Source organism: Vipera ursinii, assembly GCF_947247035.1.
Source record: "Vipera ursinii genome assembly, chromosome: W".
In the NCBI taxonomy this organism is placed as follows: Eukaryota; Metazoa; Chordata; class Lepidosauria; order Squamata; family Viperidae; genus Vipera; species Vipera ursinii.
Genome location: NC_139522.1, coordinates 45,552,665 through 45,558,664, shown reverse-complemented (window position 1 = coordinate 45,558,664; position 6,000 = coordinate 45,552,665).

Here is a 6,000-nt window from a genome sequence, read left to right as displayed (position 1 = left end):
GAATCTATGGGGCATTGCCAAGAGAAAGATGAGAGACATGAGACCGAACCATGCAGAAGAGCTGAAGGCCACTATTGAAGCATCCTGGTCTTCCATAACACCTCAGCAGTGCCACAGGCTGATAGCTTCCATGCCATGCTGCATTGAGGCAGTAATTGCTGCAAAGGGGGCCCAAACCAAGCACTGAGTACATATGCATGCCTATACTTTTCAGAGGTCCGATATTGTTCTATGTACACTCTTTGTTTTACTGATTGCATGTAATATTCTAATTTTCTGAGATTGTGGATTTGGGGTTTTCATGAGCTGTACGCCATAATCATCACAATTATGACAAATCACGGCTTGCACTATCTTGCTTTGCATGTAATGAGTCTATCTCATATATTAGTTTCCCCTTTTAAGTTGCATTACTGAAATAAATGAACTTTTGCACGATATTCTAATTTTTCGAGTTTCACCTGTAGGCGTTGCCCTGCCAGATCCACAACAGCCTGCAGCCTAATTATACGGTTTATCATATAGATTGGTGTTCTGTAACCATAGGTGCCATCCTCTGCCAGGGTTGCTTGGCCATACACATAAACTATCCTCTCTGAATTCCACAAATCCCCCATTTTCTCATAATAATCGGATTCTCTACAAGGGAAATTAGAGAAGGCTGTGTCAACCTCTCTTTTTCTTTGATTTTCCATTTGATCATAGACTGGCACACCAAGCATCTGTCGTGACCGTATTGGCAAAAGAAAGAATGAGGGCTTTATCCAACCCAATACACAGGATCCTGACCAATTCTTAGGCAACACCTCATAAGCAAAGGTGCCACAAATCCAGTACATGTCACTGGGGGCTACCCATTCCTCTTCCTTGTTGGAGTTAAGATAAGGCATGATAGTCATATCAAATTTCAAAGGCTCAGGGGCATTTCCCAAAGATGTCCTTACCTTATACTGTTCATCCCAATCCCCCAAACAGATAAGATCTCCCACTGGCCGATCCCCTCTGCGTGTGAAGCAATTTCGACCAACCAGATTTGTTGTGAGAGTCCACACTGTGCCATATACATGCATTCTTTGGGTGATGTTACCTGCCCTTGTCATGTTGTTATATATTTCCGGGTTAGCTTCCATCACCTCCCATGGCCACTGTTCCCCCATGTTCGTTCCTCCACATACAAAACAATTCTTTACAGTCAGGGCTTTTGCTATTTCCTCTGCTAACGACAGAAATAAATTGGTTGCTTTCATAGAAACCTCGAATTGGTCTTTTGATTTCTCCATTCGGGCTAAAGTGTTATATACTGACCATCCTAGAGATTTTTGTTCTCCATCATAGAGTACCTGTTTTACAATAGTAATATAAGTCTTTGGATCCTCTCCTGTCCCATCAATTCCTATGGCATACACATATCGACTAGGCATCTCTCGGCTGACTTCTAGTACCACTTGATTACTCTGAGTCATTCGATGGACATTAGTTAAGTACTTGCACCCCTTATATCCTCCCTTGGTATATTCACAAACACATTCCCACCATGAGCAGGCTGTTTTTCCAGCATATCCTGCACAGGGGAGATATGTAAGTCCATCTGTGATCCATGAACCCTTTGTATCACACAAATACTTATGATTGTACCAATACGTTTTTCTCCAACTGTCATTCCCACATGTTATGGCTCTTTTCCCCAAGGGGCTCCGATCCATGGCTTGGCAGAAATCAATAGTAATCTCAGCTCTCTGGCTCCCAGTTTGTAATACCAGGGTCGAATTAAGGTAGTTGCTTGGCCCCACCTTAGCCTCATAAAACATACCTGCATAGATTGAGAAGTTAAGCGTAATTGGGGTCTCAGGGTTGTAACATATCTTTTTTCCCTCTTGTGAACACAGGGAATACATAGTCTTGTTATGTAGACATGTGATCCCTTCTGGTTTACAGCCGATAGGCTTTTGGGTATGATATACCAAAGTATTAATTATATGAGTCCCATGCCTTGCCTTGGTTATACAGGCATCACATGCATCAGTTTTGGTCCCATTCCTTTGGTTACCCCTAACTTCTGTTGTCCTTGTTGGTGTGACCTGAGAAGCTGGTATTTTTGCCTGATTATGTGATCATCCCTATAACATTTTATTCCATCTGTCCCATTGCACTTTTTATATATTACTTGATTGAAAGTACATACTGGCAAATTGAATTGGGTACAGGTTTTTGGCACTGATCCACTGGCTGTCAGGGTTTGTCCATTCACACAAGGTTCACATCCTTGGTGGCTTATGGCCCTTATGATTCTTGTCTTACCATGGCTTTGCTTCTTTGATCTCTTGATTGTTACACCATCTTCTTTTTTATTATTGAAAAGTTTTACAGTACATTTTTAAAAAAAAACCTTCCCTCCCCCTCTCCCCCGACTTTCCCCCACCTCCCCATAGAGCCTACCCTTCCCTCCCCCTCCTCCCCCCAACTTCCCAGAGCTGAATACAGGGTATTGCCTCTAACAAACTTGAACTAAAATATGCTAACTATCTATGAATACACTTTAAATCCTAACGCACTTTAACTCCCATTAAACATAGCTAAATAATAATACATCTTGTTGAATTCTCATACTCATTCATATGCTAAATGAAACTTTTTAGTCCCATATTTATTCTGAATGTAATCAATCCATCTTCTCCATTCCGAAATGTATCTTTGTTGCAAGTGATCTTTCAAATAAGCTGAAATTTTTGCCATTTCTGCTAGGTTCGAAACTTTTAGAGTCCACTCTTCTATAGTAGGCAGATCCTCCTTCTTCCAATATTGCAATACCAAAAGTCTTGCTGGCGTTATTAAATTCAACATCAATTTAATTTCTATAACAGTACAATCTGTAATAATACCCAACAGAAATAACTGTGGAGAAAACCTTATCTTTTTCTTAAATATCTTCTGCATATTCCACCAAATTTTAATCCAAAAAGCTTTAACTTTTTTGCAAGTCCACCATATATGATAGTACGTTGCATTGTCACAACCGCACCTCCAACATTTAGGTTGATAATTTGGATACATACATGCTAATTTTTTAGGATCTAAATGCCATCTATAAAACATTTTATAAAAGTTCTCTCTTAAGTTTTGTGCCTGTGTAAATTTTACATTTCTGACCCAGATTTTTTCCCAAGTATCCATCGTTATTGGCTCCTGAATATTCTGGGCCCATTTTATCATACAGTCCTTAACAAGTTCCATTTCTGAATCTATTTCTATCAATGCATTATATATCCTTCTTATATGCGCTTGACTTTGATCTCTAATTTGTTTTACCAAAATTTCATCAGTTGTTGAAATACCAATTTTCTGATCTTCTTTCCATCTAGCTTGTATCTGCCCATACTGAAAACAAGTTTGTACTGTCTTTTCTTCTTTTATAATATTGAATGGCTTTAGTTGCCATACATATCTTTCCAATCTAAGAATTTCTTTATATGTGATCACATCATGTTTGAATCCCAAACTTATATTTTCTATCGCATGTTTAGGTATTGCCCAAATTGGTATTTTATAATTTAACTTATATTGATATTTTTTCCAGACTCGCAACAGGGCATACCTTAATATATGTGTCTTAAAAACATTATCCACCTTTTTATCATACAATAAATATGCATGCCAACCATATAATAAATCACATCCCTTGATATTCAATATTCTTCCTTCTGTTAAATTGAACCAATTACTAATTGTCGATAAAGCCACAGCATCATAATATAATTTAAAACTGGGCATTTTAAGACCACCTCTTTCACGTATATCTTCATTATCTTAAGTTTTACTCTCGGTCTTTTCCCTGCCCAAATAAATTTATTAATACCTTTCTGCCATTCCTCCAAATTTGAATCTTTTTTAAGTATAGGCATCATTTGAAACAAAAATAAAAATTTTGGTAAAACATTCATTTTCACTGCTGCAATTCTTCCCAATAAAGACAATTGTAATTTTCTCCAACTGTCTAACTCTTTTTGTGTTTTTAGCCATAACAATTCATAATTATTTTTATATAATTTCACATTTGAAGCTGTAATATATACCCCCCCAATATTTAATCTTTTTAACTATTTCAAATCCCGTTAGTTTTTCTAGGGATTCCTTTTGTTCTATAGTCATATTTTTAGATAATATTTTAGTTTTTTGCCTATTTATCTTAAATCCAGAAACTTGTCCATATTGCAAAATTATCTCCATTAGATCTATAACCAATTGAGTCGGTTGACTTAATGTAATAACCAAGTCGTCTGCAAACGCTCTTAATCTATAATCTTGATGTTTTATTTTAATTCCCTTTATTTTATTTGAATCACGTATCTTAGTCAGTAATATTTCCATTGTTAAAACAAACAGCAATGGTGACAATGGACATCCCTGTCTTGTACCTTTTTCAATTTTGCAGGCTTCTGTTAAACTACCATTAATTATTATTTGGGCTGTTTGTTTCTGATATATTGCCCTAATAGATTGTAAAAACTTATCCCCAAACTCCATCTTCTCTAATACTTTTAATAAAAATTGCCAATTCAATTGATCAAACGCCTTTTCGGTGTCCAAAAATATCAGTGCTGCGGGGACTTGATTATTTCTTTCCAAATATTCTAATAAATTTACAATATGTCTCACATTATATTTCATTTGTCTACCACTTATGAAACCTGTTTGGTCACTATGAATCATTTGTTGCAAAACCTGCATTAATTTGTTTGCTAAAATATCTTATAATCAGTATTTAAAAGCGATATTGGTCTGTAATTTTTAGATTGGGTAAGACCTTGATCTTCCTTTGGAATCAACCTTATAAAAGCTGTTTTCCAGGATGGAGGCACTTCTCCTCCCGATTGAATTGTTCTAAATAACTCCTTTAAAGGTTCCACCATTTCTAATTGTAAGTTTTTATAATAAATAGCTGTCAAACCATCTGTTCCAGGTGCCTTACCCACTTTTAGTTGTTTAATTGCTAAAAATATTTCTTCAGCAGTTATTAATTGATTCATCCCTTCCCTTTGCTCTTGTGTAAGTATAGGGGTATTCACTTCTTGTAAATATCTATCTATATCTAAACCTTGAATTGTATCCCTAGCTTATAATTTTGAAAAAAATTCTACAAAAACCTTTTTAATAATATTTTGCTGAAACACCTCTTTACCCTTATATACTATTTTGTCTATATTACGTCATTTTTGTTTTTTCCTTAACAGATAAGCTAGCCACCTACCTGGCTTATTAGCATTGTAAAAGGTATTATGTTTAGCATAACGTAAATTAGTTGCCACTTGATCTGCCATCAGCATGTTAAACTACCCTCTTAACAAATTAATTGCTTCTTTCACCCTCTTGTTAGATGGGTTCAAAATAAAAGCCCTCTCTTTCATCTTTATTTCCTCCTCTAGCTCCTTACACTTATATTCCAATCTATGTCTATGTTTATTATTCAAATATATTAGAACTCTTCTCATATAAGCTTTACTTGCATCCCAAACCATTTCAATTGGAGTACCCTTATGCATATTCATAGTAAAAAATTATTTCATTTGTTTTTTACATTCTTCCACATTTTATTTATTTATTTATTTATTTATTTATTTATTTATTTATTTATTTATTTATTTATTTATTTAATTGGATTTATATACCGCCCTTTCCCGCAGGACTCAGGGTGGTTTACAGGGTATTTAAAACAAGAAATACAAAAGTTAAAAAAAATTAAAAATAATTACAACAGTCCCTGAAAAAGTAAAAAAAACCCAATTAAAATTAAAATTAAAATTCTCAGCCTGGGCCAGAGAGCTCGAAGAGCCAGGTCTTCAGGTCCCAGCAGAATGAACGGAGGTCAGGGGCAGCCCTAAGCTCCATGGGCAGCTGGTTCCAGAGGGCAGGTGCACCCACTGAGAAGGCCCTCCCCCTCGGTGTTACCCGCCAGCAATCTTTTACCGGCGGCACCCTGAGAAGTCCCTCCCTGTGGGAGCGCAC